The sequence below is a fragment of the Perognathus longimembris genome, chromosome 6 (assembly GCF_023159225.1).
Source record: "Perognathus longimembris pacificus isolate PPM17 chromosome 6, ASM2315922v1, whole genome shotgun sequence".
Taxonomy (NCBI): domain Eukaryota; kingdom Metazoa; phylum Chordata; class Mammalia; order Rodentia; family Heteromyidae; genus Perognathus; species Perognathus longimembris.
In genome coordinates this window covers 48476453-48494541 of record NC_063166.1, presented here as the reverse complement: position 1 = coordinate 48494541, position 18089 = coordinate 48476453, and the positions used below count along the sequence as shown (strand labels likewise).

The 18089-nt window shown below is 45.5% G+C and overlaps 1 protein-coding gene across 1 annotated transcript in view; it reads left to right on the top strand.

Annotated features, from left to right (window-relative positions):
* The first annotated feature begins 4729 nt into the window (after window positions 1-4729).
* The window catches only part of Syndig1 (synapse differentiation inducing 1), a 103425-nt gene continuing 90065 nt past the window's right edge, over window positions 4730-18089 (top strand). The window contains exon 1 of the mRNA XM_048349358.1: window positions 4730-4853. The gene's annotated coding sequence lies outside the window, so the exon portion shown is untranslated. The remainder of the gene's footprint in view (window positions 4854-18089) is intronic.

Here is an 18089-nt window from a genome sequence, read left to right as displayed (position 1 = left end):
TCCCTTGAAAATCTTTATTTCAGTGCTCTATTGTTGCAAAATAGTTATGATCACATTCTGAGTAATAACTGAGGTTCTCCACATGTTTCTGTATTAGGAGAGACTGGCCTCTGGGTGGGTGCTGCTGCTATTCCAGATTAATTTGGGCACACACCAGGAGCCCTGGTTGCCTTTCCTTGCCTGCCACATCTGCCCAGAGCAGTGATGTCCCTCTGTTTACACATGATTCATGAAAACTCAGGAATGAGTTTCTTTTGCAGTAAAATGAAAGGGCCAGTGATGGGGTAGGAGAAAGGGATACTGCTTTAAAAAAAGACAATAGCTGCCTGAAAGCTAAATAAATGGCATGGAAGAAATGATCATTAAAATAATAATCAAATGTAAAACCTATAACATTGTCTTCTTTGTTTCCTTTCAAATTGCTTTCTCCCCGCCCCCCCCACAGATGTCTATTTTTTATACCTCCATTTACTGTATTTTTACGTCCAATAATCATTCACCATTAAGTATTTATTCAATACTTGGGATGTATCCAAGCAAAGAGATGAAATGTGCAAGTATTATATGTAGCAACTGGGGTCAGAGAGGCCCTCTTCAGCTAGGAGAGGGAAGCTGTATGTTCATTCCACAACTGAAAAAGAAAATGTGAATGCTTAGATGGTAAATTAGGTAAGACAAATTGCTAGAACTAAGCCTTAGTGGTTTTCTCAGAAATGTAAATCCTCTTAAAAAAAACAAGTGTATCTACCATCTACTTAGCTACTTGCCCACCTACCTAGTTATTTTTCCCTCCAACCCTAAGGCTGGATAAAGGAGTCTATCTGTAGATACACAGAGTTCTGTGATCAACTCATCCCCTGGAAAGGCTTGCTGTCGAGTTTCAAAGCATCCACCAAAAAGCTTTCACAATATCTGTCATGGAGCTAGTCCACATGAGCTCAACACTGGAGGCAGCTGCAAGGATGTTTTCTTCCTTTAACGCCAGCCACCCTCATTTCTGGAGGGGACAAAAACAGCAGGGACCTATGGTCATGTTTTATGCTGTGCTCCACAGATGTGTGCCTGCTATATTAGGAAAAGCCAAATTTAAAGTTCAAACAGTACCCTAGAGGCAAAGGCAAGCCCTGGCTGTAGCCCAGGTGTGTGGCCCAAAACATCCTGCCTCCAAAACCAATCCAAAAGCTGGAGCATGGAAACAGCACTGCCCTAGAAGTAGGGAACTTGAGTTTTCTTGGATATTGAGTAGCTATGGGGATCTCAGCAAGGCTATGTAAACTTGTTTCTTCACCTGATAAAGGAGAATATTGATTCTCTATTTCAGATAGATCTAACTGTTATTTCATAACCTCATAGTTCACATGAAAGAATGTCCTGTTCAGGAAAGGACTCAGGAACAGTAAGCTACCTTGCTAAGGTAAAATGATATTTTCCACCAGTTGAAGACATTTGCTAGATGAAAGAAATGCACATTGCTCTTTTCTGACTGTTCCAGACCACAGCCTTCTAGTTCTGGGATTCCAAACGAGAAAAAAAATGCCATATATGCCTAATTGAGGCAGAAGTGGAGATGGGGTGATTCTCAGACATAAAAAGAGAAATCTCAGATGCGCCCAAGCAAAGAATTGTATGAGGACAGCAGGTTCCACTAACCTGCTTCTCCCACCAAATGCCTCCTTCTGATGGCAGCCTGAATGTTGCCTTTCTCCTTGGATGCTGAGTTTTCCAACAAGCCAAGTGTTGTAAAGGAAACTCAGGAGGAACCAGCATCACCTCCAACTCCTGTCCCTTGGGAATCTCAGCAGAGAAGACCTGGAAAAGGTCAGCCTTTCATCAGAGGCAAAAACTTGTTTTCTCAGTGTTAGGGAGAGGGTCTGCACTTCACACAGAGCTAAAGGGAACCATGGGATGTAACCAGCTTTGATCTGCAGGACTCCAGCCAGGTTGGGCTGTTGGGTGCATGGAGGGTCTCCACCTGCTGTTGAAAGATGGTCATACAGACTTGTTTTTCTAAATCATTTTTGACTCTCAAAAAGAGGATAAATCCTTTTTAAAAAATTCCTTTCTCTATGAAACCTAAAAAAAGCAATAACCTCTCTCACACTCATCCAAAGTTGGAAATGCGGCTTCATGAATGCACATGAACAGGTCTGAGGACCAATGGAATAGAGTTGAAGACCCAGAAATGATCTCACAGACCTATGGCCACCTAATCTTTAATGAGGGAGCCAAAATCATCAGATGGAAGCATGACAGTCTCTTCAACAAATGGTGCTGGCCGAATTGGCTAAACGAGTATAGAAAACTGAAGTTAGATCCTTATATATCACCCTGCACCAGAATCAACTCCTATCAAAGACCTCAAGGTAAGAGCAGATACCCTGAAAATATTACAGGAATGGAGAGGGGATACACTAGGGCTCTTTGGCACAGGTCAAAACTTCCTAAATAAAGATCCAGAAACAAACAATCAAAGAAATATTAGATAAATGGGATTGCATTAAACTGCAGAGTTTCTGCATGGCAAAGGACATGGCTAGCAAGATAAATAAAAAGCCCACAGATTGGGAGATCTTCAATAGCTATACAACAGAGAAAGGCTTCATATAAAAAATATACCTAGAGCTCAAAAAATTAAACCCTCCAATAACAAATCCTAAAAGAAACACCCACCCCATTATCAAGTGGGCCAAAGAATTAAAAAGAGACGTCTCAGGAGAGGATATGAGAATAGCCAATAGACACATGAAGAAATGTTCAACATCTCTAGCCATAAAAAAATGCAAACCAAAACTACATTGAGATTCTACCTCACCCCAATTAGAATGGCCATTATCAAGAAAACAAATAACTGATGCTGGCAGGGATATGTCCAAAAGGGAACACTACTACACTGTTGGTGGGAATGTAAAGTGGTTGAATCACTCTGGAAAGCAGTACACAGACTCCTCAAGAGACTATAAACATAGAGCTCCCCTATGATCCAGCAATCCCACTCCTGGGCATTTACCCAAATGATCACTAACAAGACCACATTAAAGCTACCAGAACAACTATGTTCATTGCAGCATTATTGACCATAGCTAAGATATGGAATCAACACAGATGCCCCTCAGCAGGTGAATGGATCAAGAAAATGTGATATATATAATATATATAATATATACACATATATATTCTGTGCTTCCATTAGAAAGAATGACATCACCCCATTTGTGAAGAAATGGAAAGACCTGGAAAAAATCATATTGAGTGAAGTAAGTCATACCCAAAGAAACATAGACTCCATGGTTTCCCTCATTTGTAAAAATTAGTATTTGCCTAGGATACTCTTAGCAGATGAGACAATAGCTCAAGAGCTATGTACATATAACCTATAAAATGATGCTAACCAAAATGAACTCCAAGATGGGGAAACAAGAGGGTTTTTTGTTTGTTTGTTTTTAATGTACTATGTCAAGTTAATTTTTTTTTCATTCATTTGTTCCCCCCTTTGGTTTATCTCCTGTTGTCATCATTTTTTTTTTATTTTGGCACCCCATGTCTTGTATATATGTTTATCTGATTTGGGCAAGGGAAGGGGAATAACAAAATGGTGAGACAAAGGACAAAGGGTGAACCAATGCAACAGCTATACTCACAAGACACTCTGCTGGAAATGAACTTTACAACTTGGGGGGAGAAGAGTGGAGGAGGGAACATGGGAGAAACCCAGGGAGGGGCATTACACTGTTTCAGTAGGAATGAACTCATTACCTTATGCATGTAACTGTAACCGCTCTGTACATCACCTTTACAATAAAATTAAATCAAATTAAAAAAGAATTCCTTTCTCTATGAAATCTAAAAGATAAAAGCAACTTCTTTCACCCTCATCCAAAGTTGGAAACGCAACTCATCTGGTGTGCAGCTCTACCTCGGCTCCCCCTTGCCTACTTTCCTTGTCATCCTTATGTACCCCCACCCCCACGCCAGGCACCGCCCTACTTTCCTCCTTGCTCTAACTACCGTGGGCAGGCCACCAGCCAACAGGCTGGTCCTCTGCTGAGGGGCCTCAGAGTGTGTCCTTACCGCTGGCCTTCGCCTCCATTCCGGGCTCACCTGACCAGAACTTGAACATTCCCCTACCCTATAACATAGGTTCTTCTGAACCTCAAAACTAAACCTGAGTCTTGGGAGGCCTTTAGGACCAAGGGGAGTTATCACTAAGAGGAGTCTGGCTGTAAATTCCTTCTGTCCTAGTCCCCCAGCTGCCGTCCCCTTCTCCCCCCCCCCCACCCCCCAGCTTCTGTAGCCCTCACATTTGCACACACTGGACTCCAGGCCACTAGCTAGACATGTCCGTCCACTGGGGTCTCCACTGGCCTGGGGGGCAAAGTTGGCGGCTACCTTTCGCGTGCGGGGGCGCTCCTTCCCCTCCTTCTCTAGGGTCCGCGCCCCCCCCCCCGCCCCAGCTCCCCTTATCCACCCTACCGGCCGGCAGCGGGAAGCGGGAATCTCCCCGTACCCTCTCCCGCCCCCCCCCCCCCACCCCGTGGGGACGAAAGGACTCAGTTCCGCCTGGGCTCCGCCACTCTGGGTTCCCCGCCGCCCGCGCGGTCGCCGCCGCGGCCGGGCGCTCCAGTACGCGCGGGGCAGCCGGGGGCGCTGGCGGCGAGCCGAGGGCGGGGAGCGGTGGGGGGCGGGGGGGGGGAGAACGGAGCGGGGCGGAGGGGAGGGGAGGGCAGGGGAGGAGAGAGCGGGGGAGCTGAGGAGCAGAGGCGTGAGCCGCACCGCCCCGCGCCCGCACGCCCGCTAGATCCCGAGACGCGCGGGCGGCCGCAGGAGCGCACCAGCCGGGTCACCTTGTCCAGGAGGTAAGTCCTGGGCTGGCTGGGTGTGGCGGGGGCTGCGAGTGGGCGGGCGGCGGGCGCCCGAGATTGCCCGGGAGCGGGCGGGCTGCCATTCCTCCTGGAAGCGCACAGACCCGGCAGCGGCGTGGCGCCTGCGGTAAGTCCGTGCGGTCGTGGCGACGGGACCTGGATGGTGCGGGGGTCTCCTGGCCAGAGGGCAGAGAGAAACTGGTGCGGAAGATGCGCAGGCCAGGACTGAGCGCTTTCAGCCTGGGCTGCACCCTGGCGCCTGGCCACCTCCGGCACTCTGGCGACGCGGAGGGCTTGCTGCGCAAAGTCGGTGGGCGCTGATGAATTCCAGTCCTGGAAGTGCAGCGGAGCCAAGCTGCCCAGGACCCTCGGGGTGGGGGGGGGGGCGGAGGTTTGCCGAGAGCTTTGGCTTGGCTGGTTCCAGCGATCCCCCTGCAAGGATCCTGAAGAATCCAACTGGGCTGGTGAGCGGGACAGCGGAGGAGCTGCGGACCGAGGTCCACCTGGGAGCGGGAAAGGAAGCGGACTTTCCAGCAGAGGGGAAAAGAAAGATGAGGCTGCAGGCGCGTTTGGGATGGGGGATCCCAACCGCCTACCCAGCCTGCTCCCAGGCCAGGACTTCGGGGAGCCCTTCCCCGCCAGCCAGGGCAACGCCGCCTTTTGCAAGCTGTCTAGTCTGTGGTAGAGCGACAGCCTGCAGCCCTAGAAGCCACTCGTTCGGTGCTGGGATAGGAGCTAGCAGATGCGCTTTGGGGAAGGTGGTGGGGTGCCAAATTCTAGTCTCGTTCGCTGTCTCTAGGCGTGAGATTCTCGCCCCTTCCCTTCAGCTCTCAGAGCACTGCGGGGGGCAGGCGGCGGACCGGCGGCGCGGGGCGGGGACGGGGGGGGGGAGAGGAGAGGGAGAATTATTAGTCACCTTCGGAACTGGGCACTTATTTGTGCCGGGGAAGGGGATTTGATCTCTGTGCGCTTTTTTTGCAAGACCCCAATAAGTGTGGGCGTCTGTAATTGAGCTTTTGGCAGGTGGCCCGAGGGTTCCTTCCGTTTTTCTATGGAACAAGAGGAAGGAGCCTTTTGGTAGTCCTCATTCTCTGTGGGGTCTCCTTGCATGCAGATGCTTGGGCAAGTGGCACCCAGACTTCAGGTACCTGAAGCCTCCGCGCTGCTGGTCCGGACAGGGTGCCTGCGCCTGCCCTAGACCCGTCTTGGTGTTTAGTGCAGCAGACACTGACCAAAGGTTTAATTTATTTGGGAGGGTGGGGGTTGTGGGGAGTTGGGATGTGGGATGTGGGGAGCTGGTATTCCTTTTCTAGTTAGAATCAGGCAGTGGCTCAAGCTCACGTACCTTTGTATCCGTCGACCCCCCCGTCCTCCAGGACAGCAGGTTAGGATTGAACCCAAATGGAGAAGAGGTGGCGTGTTGCGCAGACCTGCAATTTCTGTGGGTGACTAGCCTCCTAACAAACCTCAGAGCAAGCCAACTTTCCCTTGCCAAGGTGCCATTGCTTGAGCAGCCTACGTAGGTGCAGTTTGGGGAAGTGGTCCTCAGAGAGATAGCGGATTCCAGCGGTGGGGGAGCACATGAGTCGCCAAGGTGGGGGCAGCAGCCGCAGTTGCGGGTCCATTCTGGCGTTCTGGTGAGGACGGTGAGAAGCTGGAGCGGAATTTTCAGATGAATACACATTGCACGCAGTACGCTTGCAGTTGTTGACTGTCTTTTAGGAAATTCAGACCACAGGTGCAGGGCCTGTGGATGTGCAAGGAAGCACACTCCACCTGGGTGCCTTTCTCCCTGCTTCCTCCCTTTCTCCAGCAACCTGGGCTCTTGGCAAAGCTAGGTCTGTAATGGATCTAGTGCTGCCTCTTTGCCCCCTCCCCCCTCCTGCCCTCCCCTCCCCCCTCTTTTTTGGAAACAAATAGCATTGGTTTTTACTATAGAGAATTTCAATGGCACAGAAAGGTAGAAAATGGTACAGTTGTTCGTCCTTAGCCCAGTCACGCCATTCCTCTCTGGGTTTTAGAGGCCATACTTGATAAAGGATTTTATTTCCAAAACTCTACGTTTTTGAGGCAAGGAAGATGTTAATTAGCTTGGTTCAGTCATTCCACATTGAATTCATAGATCATTGCACCAACTTGTGCCTCTTAAATATATATATACACACACAATCATACTCTGATAGCACCCAGTGCAATTAAATGGTTTGAGTAATAAAACACATTGATTTAGACAACTGAAACAACCTTCCTTACCTGGGCACCAGTGGTTCATGCCTGTAATCCAAATTGCTCAAGGATCACTTTCTGAGGCCAGCCTGAAAAAGAAAAAGTTCCCTAGACTCCATCTCCAAAATAACCAGAAAAAAGCTTGACTGGAGGTGTGGCTTAAGTACTAGAGCACTATCCCAGCAAGCAGTAGGCTGTGTATTAGTACTGCCAACATCAACAACAGAAAGAAACAAAAAGAAAAGAAGAGCCCCAAACAAACCCTTCCTAGCTCACTTCATCTGCACACATCCTCCTGACTCTCCAGCTAACAGCAACTCACTTTATGGTCACCTAGTAATCAGAAATGACTGTTTGGGTTTGATTTTGTACTTGAGTACCAAGGATCTCAGAAAGCATGTTAAATACTGGCCCCACCACAAATCTATACCTCCAGTCCCAGAAATAGCTTCTTAATAATTCCATTAGAATATGGGTAATATGAAAACAAAAGTGTAGGCATCCACAATTAGACAATCTGCTAGCTTCCCTGGAGGTTGGAGTCATTGAAGGAGGAGAAAAAAATCCAGTTACTAAGTTTTTAAAAGCATTTTAAATTATTAGATTTGACATATACCAATCCATGTGCAGGACATGAACAAGATTCCAGTTGAAGCATAATAGGCTGAAGAACTTCTTGATAAAAATTTGAAAGCTTAATTCATAAATTATAGGCAATTAACTTCGCCACAAAAGTGCAACAGTAGATTTGGCTCATCTTTTTCATTAACCTTAACTCCTATTTTCCTGGGAGTTGTTACTATTTAAAGAGAATAAGAAGATACTTCCTTATGTAAGTTTTACTAGTGGAGACACATGCCCCTGATGTTCAGAGACTCAGGCAGAGTCTTGGATGTTTCTTCTGTTAACTAGGAAACCTTGGGTGGGCATATTCCTGACGTAGCTTCAGAGCCCTCAGAGGAGAGTCTCTGTTCTCTGCTTGCTGGAATTTGGTGTCCAATGTGATTTCTTCTGTCTAGAGAGGCATAGAGAGGATTAGCATACACAAGGAAAGGCCTTCAGAGTCAGCAAGAGTCTTCCCACAGAGCACCTCCCACCCTACACACCTCTGCACTTTCCTGTAGATAAAAGCAGTTCCTAAAAATTGTCAATGACATCCTTGGAGTCATTCTTCTGAAGACTTTTAAAAGGTGCACTATTTAAAGGCATCTTTAATTTTTTTGTGACGTGAATAATTGTCCCTTGCCCACTCTCCAGAACTTATTTGTTTGTGAAACCAGTGTGGTCCTGCTCTTTACTTTTCACATTGGCCTTTGCAGGACCCCTCACACACTGGAAAAATCAGATTCTCTGGGTATGATGGGTAACTTGAATAGGCATGACATGAGCAAAGCATAATTGGGAGAGTTGTTTTTTAGCACTAATACATGGCAGTGGGTGTAAATGAGTAGCAGAACTATCTGTTCTCAGTAGAATGGCCATCCTAGGACAATTTTGTGGAAATGTGTTGATGGGAGATGGTCACATCAAGAGCTCACCAGAGGCACAGCTCTTGACCCAGGATCACTTCCCTGGGCACACTGTGCTAAAATGTCAAAGATGATGAATATGCAAAACATTAAGGTTGGCTGACCAGTCCACCCATACAGCCAAAGTAGACAATTTTAAGTGTGGCTTTTCAATATTTTCTGTGAAAGATGCTTGAACTGTTTCAAATTATTGCTGAGAGTTTGCAAATGCATGTTTTAAAGAGATCTGCAGGCACATGGGCTCCAGACTACAGTCACTGCCTTCATCATGATTTGTTCAATCCCAGGGCCAGGTAGAGGGATGAGTGGGAGTGACACTCTGTCATCAGAGTGCTTCTCTGTCTTGAGACTGCCCCTCCTTTTCCATCATATTTTCTAGAGTGTGATTGAGAAGACTTGCTTTTCACATTCTGGGCCCTGCCATTTACTAGTTGGATGCTCATAGACAAATCATTTTCCTGAGATGCTGTTTCTTTTCTACCACGTTCTTTCTAAGATTTACAAAACAGGGTAATTATGGTTGTTTGTTAAAGAAAGGAGATGCTGAGTGGCTTATTCAGATAATCCTAGCCATTCAAGAAGCTGAGATCTGAGGATTTTGATTCAAAATCACCCCGGTAGGAAAGTCTAGGAGACGATTATCTCATATTAACTACGAAAAAGCCAGAAGTGGAGCTATGTCTCAAGTGGAAGAAAGCTACCCTTGAGCAAAGAAACCCAAGGACAGCACCCAGGCCCTGAGTTCAAGCCCCAGAACCAGTGCACACTCACAGGCACACATGAAAGAGAGGGAGGAAGAAAGGGAGGGAGGGAGAGATGGGAGGAGAGAGGGAGGGAGGGAGGGAGGAAGGAAAGGGGGAAGGGATGGAGGAAGGAAAGAAAGGAAGGAAAGGAGGAGGGAGGAAGGAAGGAATGGAGAGCGGGAGGGAGGGAGGGAGGGAAAGAAAATTGTGTATTGAAGAACATTTCGCTGAATATTCATGCTTTCACTGGATATTTCCGCATTCACATGGCTTTCTGAGAAACCAGAACCCGCCAGGCCCTTCTGTGCGTCTGCATCCTACAATTGCTTCTTGGCAGATGTCAGAATACAGACAGTTTGTACATACTCACGTGGGGTAAACCGGCCCATGCACAGGAATGTGTGCCAGTGGTATAAATAGTGTGCCTTGCTAAGGATTTACAGAGACTGTGTAGGAGAAGCATGTGAGCAATAGCTTTTGAAATTTATCTTTAACATAACTAAATTTAGCTTCATATCTCATTATAAAAGTTTAATGATATATGGTCTAAGATACAGTAGTTCAAGGCAGATAACCAACCAACTGCCGACAACCGTGTGCAATATATGATGACTTAGGTTACTTTGTTTAGCCCAAAAGTCTAATTCATCTTAAACCACTGTATGCCATAGTTTGTTAAATTATGAAAATATAATGTAAAATAAAACATGATACTAAATAAAAACAAGTTAGTCTTAGAATCTATAATTACTGTTGGAATTCAGAATACCATAATCAAGAAATATACATATGTAGAAAATGATAAAAATAAAAATTGCTTCCAATAGCACAACCCAGAGGCAAATTTGGTTGGTATCTTGCATAAAATGAATGTGTGTGTGTGTGTGTGTGTGTGTGTGTGTGTGTGTGTGTGTGTGTGTGTATGCTGGTCCTGGGGATCAAACTCAGGGCCTGGGCACTGAGCTTCTTTTGCTGATTTACCTGCCCCGGATTGACCCTGCCAGTCCATCCTCCACTTTATCCCAGCACATCTCCTGCCCATGTCTGGTCCAGTCTCCTCTTTTCTGTCCTAGTTTCTTCTTTTTTCCATACATAGAGCTAGGAGATGATTCATTTGTGCCTACATTTTTTCTTTACTTTTTTTGTTTATTTGTTGTTTGTCTATCAAAGTCAGAGAGGAAGCTTTTTCTGTTCAGTACTTTGTTACAATGTGATTGTCTGAGATGGATTTTCATTAAAAACTCATTTTAAGTTAAGGGAAATAAGCTCTTCCATTTTTTTCTAAGTTCATGTCCTTCCTTTCATATGTATCCTGAATTTTCTTGTTATGGAGCAAGGATCCATTTTGACCTACGGGCTAGCCATCAATTGGTTTTGATTTGTTCAGAATGACATCATCAAGGCCCTTGTTGCAAGCCTCTAACAGCCTCTGCACCCTGTGTCACAGCCGTTCCCTGTGGGCTTCTCAGTACAGGCAGGCCGTGCATGTGATTGCACCCCAGCCTCTTGGTTGGCATCACTGCCAATCTGGATGCTCTGGATGTCTGGTGTTTTAGGCCTGATTAAGAGCCTTGGATGTATTTCACAACATCATGGTCTGTTCTAGAGCCACAGAGATGCAATGTCTATGTTGACACCAAATGTCCAGAAATCTGGAACTCCCTCTCTTGTTGCTACATCTGGAGAGGCTGATTTGCCAAGTACATTCTCAGGATAGGCATACTCTACCATTCTAGGTCACCCAGGATGTTTCCAACCCAAATTCCAACAAATGCCCTCTCTGTTTTGCAATCACTTTGCCTACAGAACCAAGAGCACAGATCAGCTCAGACAGTGCATTGTGCAAGCACAGACAAGGGGACTGTGCATTCTGTCCATTGGTATTGGCCATGATCCACCCTTCAGCTTCCTTCTTCTTTTCCAGATCGGGACCATTTTCAAATGTTCAAGTATTTCATGAAGCTTTGGCATCAGCTTCTTCTCTTGTTGGCCTGTGGCTTCCATCTCTGAGACACTCCTTTGCGGACAAAAGCTGCATCCCATTGGCCTTCTGCCATGATCCTTCCTGCTCACAGTTCCTTATCATGTCTTTAGTTAACTTTGCTCTGCTTTCCTCTATGAGCCCTTCCTGGGGAGGTACATGGAGGCCTGGAGTATACAGGCACACAATTAGTACTGGCCACGGGCTTCTGGTGCCCTCTGATCAGATAGCTGAGCTATAATACACTCAAGAGCCCTGGACTTTCTTTCATCTTGGCTTGTAGCTCTCACAATGACCTATGATATCTGTAGATGTTTCTGGTGACCTTCAGATAACACATTGCCTAGTAAGATTAGGAGTACCAAGTTCTATCCAATTCAGATAGATTTTCTATCCATGACAGCCAGGCTCCCAGGGCTACATAAACTGGCAGTAGGGATCAAGTTCTTAGTCTGACTTTTCATTGTCTAATGTGTGTCTTTCTCCAGCATCAAGACTGGGTGGGTGAAAGAGTGGACGAAAGAGACCACCAGCTGTTCCTTAGCCCATGCTGTGTGGCCCTCATTCTGCTGTCAGGACACTTGTGCTGATGCAGGCACTCAGACACAACATCTAAATCTTTCCAGAATGTTCTCTGACATGGCACTGCACTGGCTGGGAAGTTCCATCTTCAGCCATGGGACCCACACCTGCCTTTCCTCTGCACAATGTGGCTTCTACACTGACGGGATGGCGGTCCTGGGTTTTCTTATCAGCCTTCTGGGAAAAAACAGTTTCACCTTTCTAGATGTCATCTTCCAACTCAGACCACTCTATCATCTGGTTTAGGGATGAGGTCTGTGTGTGCATGCACATGTGTTTGTGAAGGGAAGGCAGGTGAGGGAAGTGCAGTGGCCTCCACTAGAAACAGGTGCATTATGGGGAAGAGGGAGGAGAGCAGGAACTCATACTCCATGATGGGGCACACAGCAAGTATTTTCTCTTCTTGACTCTGCTGTATCCTCGGTATTATGCAGAAGGCCAGGCCAGGTACCTTGGTATGTGGGTGTGTAGAACTATGGGTTCTTAGTATTTCTGTGGAAACTGGAGCTGTATTGAGGGTGGGGTGCTGGAGGGGTGCATGGAGAGCTAAGCATGGGCTGAGGATAGACCTCCATCACCAGCACTTTTGTATGGTTAAAGACATTCCGATTCCAGGTGTTCCTAACCTTCTAGACCTAAGACACTGACACTGAGGTGGTTTTCTAACCTTGGGATTGGATTCTCAAGGCTAGATAAGGACTTTTATGAGTGGCAGAGTCCACTTTTGTCCTTGTCTTGGGTAGGCTCACTAGAGCCTGGTACCTCACAACAAGGTGTGGTCCCTCTGGATGGTGGGCTCCCTACTTGATGTGGAGGTAAGATAATAGAGAAATAATACCTGCTCAGCCACCAGGGACAGACAGAAGCTTTCATCACCTGTTTGCATCTTGCCTCAAAGATGGTTCAGAAAGACCAAGATCAGATTTGAATCCTATTACCTTATTGCCAGCAATGCCTCTCCCTGATGGAGCTCTAAGGAAGGGAGAGAGGGAGTGAAAAGGGAAGGGAAAAATTCCTGGTATGTCTGTGGTTCTTTCAGCAAATTTCTGAGATGCCCCCATTTCACACTTAGTATAACCAAGAGGACCAGGAGGACAACCCCTACCCCAAATTGTGGTCCATACCTATGCCATCAAGGGAGGCTTGCTTGCCTTTAAGTTTGTCTTTAAGTAAAGTTCATGTTTTCTCCCATGCTCATTTTTCTTTGCATTGCTAAATGATAGTGGCATGTCATGTGTAGTATGTGGACAACAAATCAAGTATGAACAATAAATCCAAACTAGGACCAAATGTAATGAATTCATTTCTCCATTTGAATATTTAGGTAATGTCTTCTTAGGAACACACATACAGCACATCAGTAAACTGATATACAGGTGAGGAGAGAGCAGAGTGGTAGGCCAGGCTAGGAATGGTGTACCTGGAAGTCCAGGAGAGCAGGAGTCTCCTGCAAGTAGTCCCAGCCTCCAGCCACAAGAGGAGAAGCTGTTCACTGATGACACATGCCCCAGACATTTAGAAAGAACATTGACATAGACTAAATAGGACAACAGGTCGACCTGTGTTCTTGTCTTTCCCTCAGTGGAAGGCTTTTCCCAGAGGATGGAAATGTTCTTCCTTTATAGATGCTGCCCAGAAGGGCTGGTCTTCCTGGAACTTGTGTTCAATGTCTTATGTATTTCAGAAATAGATATAGTGAGTTGGACTCAGCCCATTGCTCAAGTCTTTTCTTAATTAACCTGGTGCCTTTGTGGCATGTAAAGCAAGAATGAACCCAGTTGTCTCTGGGGATTCAAATCAGCGGCCTTTGTCTCCATGAGGTCTGTCCTGGAGAGCCCCTTGGGAGCATGGAGTTGGCATGTGCATCCTTTCCTCTGAGACTTTCCTTATCCTGACACCCCTTGTCCCTCAGTTGCACTGACAGACCTACCCTGCCAGGGGCAGGGGAGGGGTTGATCTCTGACAATGCTTCCTGCTCCCCATCCTTTCTTCACTAAACTGGCTTATGGTCTCATTTTTTGGTTGTGATTTAGATGTTTGAAATGAAGTTATTCCCTGAGAAACCCATTGTATGTTGATATGCCCTAAGTGAAATAAAACACATTGAATCCACCTAGAACATCCTGGCTCAGTCACTGAACACACTGTAGGGTCTTGGTGGTAACCCTTTGTCATTGCAGGGCTGACCTGACCAGAAGCTGTGGCCCTCTGCCTTGCCCAGCAGAGTGAGAGATAACGGGACCACGTGGCAGAAGCCAGGATAAGATCCAGATTCAGGATTGGATGCTTATTTCTATAAAAAAAAGGCCTATTGTTTTGCGCTACACCAGAACTAGAGAATCTGAAGTGGAACCACCATAAGTCAGAGATCAGCTCTCTGATGGCTTTTCCTACCCCTAAATCCTGTGGAGGCTCAGCCCTAGCCAACACCATGGGGTGTTTCCCAGGGTTTCCGCCTTCTGAGATCCTTCTTTCCAGGTTCTCTTCTGTCATCTCTGGAGCTCCCCCTTCCCCCTCTCCTCTGAGGATGATACACAGTAACCCAGAAATCCACAGCAGAAACCCTCTCCTCCCAGGCTCTCACCTCTTCTTCCTCATCCTCAGGTTGAATGATTCCTCACATCTCCCCACTGGCCTCAACTAGAACCCTCACTTCTTGCCAGGTGATATGAGTGTCTGCCTTGAAGTCTCCCTACCTGCTGTGAGTGCTCCTTGCTTCTGCCTGCTCAAATACACATCTGCCTCCTAAGTCTCCCCTGGCCACTCCTCATCTCCAGCCACGTAGGTCAGGCTGTTTGGGGAGGACACAGGACTGTTTTATTTATTTATTTATTTATTTATTTATTTATTTATTTATTTATTTATTTATTTATTGCCACTTCTGGGACTTGAACTCAGGGCCTGGGCACTGCCCCACCACTTGAGCCACAGAGCCACTTCTGGCCTTTTCTATATATGTGGTGCTGAGGCTTCATGTATATGAGGCGAGCACTCTACCACTAGGCCACATTCCCAGCCATTTCAACAGGCCCTGTTTACCTTCAGTTTCTCATCACTTCCCTGTATTCACAGAATGCCAGGCTTCTCTTGCCTTGTCATGCACGTGTGCATGTGCGCATGTGTGCACACACACACACACACACACAGACAAATGTGTGGACACATTCTCACTTATCACATGCTCTTACCTGCTTCCCCTAGCTTTAGCTTCCTCTCACTAACTTCCAAAGCTCATTTGCTTTTAATCTCATTCTAGTGTCCTTCAACCAGCATCCTTACCTTTGAATGTTCTCAGCACTGATATGGCCTTAACAGAACATCTAAAATATGAGATATCTAGAAATAACTTAGTTAAGAAATGTGTATAATGTATACAAAGTAGGCTACCAATGTCCTCATGAAGTCAGAGAACACTGGGATAAACAGAGACATGTGCCATGGCTCCACACAGGAGAGCTTGATGGTGAGATCTCACTATCCTCTTCATGTTCATTGATAGGAATGAAGCTGCCTGGTCAGAATGTTGATGTTCTATTGTTTTTAGGCCTGATGGCATTGAATATTCTTGAAATAATAATCAGGCTGGAATGCTAGCCATTGCCTTTTTTATTTTTTAGCTGAACAAAATGGGTTTTAGCCAGGTGCTGACACCTGTAATCCTAGCTACTCAGGAAGCTGAGATCTGAGAATCACAGGTCAAAGCCAGCCCAAGCAGAAAAGTCTGTGAGACTCTTATCTCCACTTAACCACCAGAAAACCTGAAGTGGCTCTGTGGCTCAAGTGGTAGAGTGCTAACCTTGAGCTGAAGAGCTTAGGGACAGCATCAAGGCCCAGAGTTCAAGCCCCATGACAAAATAAAGGGAGAGGGGATTCATTATGACCTTTCTGTCTATATAATATATTCTGAACATATTCATCTCTCATTAACCTCTTTGGTCATCTTCTCTAATATCTCCTATTTTTCTTCCTCATTCCAAGTAGTCCCTCTTCTTTCATTTTTAAAATCTAGATTCCAAATATGAGAAAAGAAGAAATAATTGTTTTTCTGAATCTCATTTATTTCACTTAGTATGATGATCTCTAATTTCATCTATTTTTCCTACAAACAACAAAGTTCATTCTTCCTTATGGTCAAGTAATATGCCATTGTGTATAGATACCAGTTTTCTTATCCATTCACTCATTGATGGGTACCTAGTCTTTTTCCATACTCTAGCCATTGTGAATAGTGCTGCTATAAACATGGATGTTCAGATATCTCTAACAAAAGACTGACTTAGATTCCTGCTGGTATATACTGAGAAAGGATGTAACTGTACCATATGGGAGCTCTAGTTTTAGATTTTTAAAGAGCTTCCATCCTAATTTCCATAGTAGCTGCACTAATTTATATTCCTTCCAGCAGTGTAAGGATTCCTTGACAAACATGCTCCAACCCCAACATTTGTTGTTATTTGTATTCTTGATGACAGACCTTCTAGCTGGACTAAGATGGAATCTCCAAATCCTTTTGGTTTGCATTTCCTTGTTTGCTAAAGATGTTGAACATTTCTTTATATATTTATTGCCTATTTGAACTTCCCTTAAGAACTGTCTATTCAGTTGACTTTCCCATTTATTGATTGGATTGTTTGTTCTTTGGTGTTTAATTTTTTCGAGTTCTTTATATATTCTGGATATGAATCCCTTGTCTGATGGACAGTTGGCAAATGCATTCTCTTATTGTGTAGGCTGTCTCTGGTAATTGTTTCCTTGGCTGTGTGAAAGCTTTTTCATGTGATGCAATCCCCATTTATCTAGTTCTTGCTATTATTTCCTGAGCTATTAGAGTCTTATTCAGAAAGTCATTGCCTTTGCCTGTGTCTTCAAGTGTTTTGCCTATGTTTTCCCTTTAGCAGACAGTATTTCTTTAAGTAATCATTCTACCAAATGATACCAAGTAATACAATTACATTAATTGATCTCATGTGCATTAGGGTTGCTACAGTAAGGGGGGAAAAGGAAAGAAAAGAAAAATTGAGATGGTAAAATAAGACAACTCCTTTGGAGCATAGCAGGGAGACACCTTTAAAAAATTAAACATAGTATCTGTGCAATCCAGCACTGACACTTCAGGATATATATCCCAAAGAACAGGAAGTATTGTCTTGAAGAAATATTTGCAAACTCATGTTGCTAGCAGCATTATTCACAGTAACTAAATTTTGTATGGTTAAGAAAAATGCAGCATGTGCATCCAATGAAATATTACTCAGCCTTTAAAAAGGTAAGAGGTTCTGACATATGCTATGACATGGATGAACCTGAGGACATTATGCTAAATGACATAGCCCTCACAAAAAGACAGTTGCCACATTATTCCATTTATATGAGGTATTCAGTGTGGTCAGAATCACAGAGGCAGAAAATAGGATTGTAGTAACTAGGAGCTGGTGGGAAGGGAAATGGAGTTATTGTTTAGCCTCAGAAATATAAAATGAGAAGGTTCCAGAGATCTATTGCACAATACTACACTCAGCACTGAATACACTCCAGTGCTACTGCATCATACAGTGAAGAGCATTTAAGATGGTAGGTTCTCCTTAGGTCCATTCTGCTAGTTCCTAGCAGAGTTGACTGGCTATTCTGCACAGCTATGTAGAAAACAGTCCCAGATGCCCTGCTCATGGGTCTATGGTCAGAAATGGGAATAGGGAACTGGAACCATGAGGGCAACTCATCTCTGGGAAGACTTCAGAAGACAATGTAGCCAGGTCAGCTTCTTTCTTCTCATAGCTGGACCAAGCCTAGGCTCACTTGCAGAGGAGGCCAATAGCATCTGTCCACGGCCTTTCCTTGGGTTCCTCCAGCAGGGTAGCCTCAGGGCAGTCAGACTTCCTGGATTGAGTCTCTGTGCTGAGATTGAGCATGAACAGGAGGATGTCAGCTTGTTCTGACCACTTTGAGTCACTCTGGCTGTTCTCCTGGGTTAGTTGGTTGTGAGCATGTTCTCAAGCTATCCCAGAATCAAGGAGAGGCAAACCAGACCCAACTTTTGCAAAGGAAGCCTCTCACAGAATTTGTGACCCAGTCAATCTGCCACGCTTAGCCATTGGTTGAGATGAGTCTCTTAAATTTCCTTTGGCCTGGGCTATCCCTAACCCTAGACCCTCAATCGATGCCTCCTAAG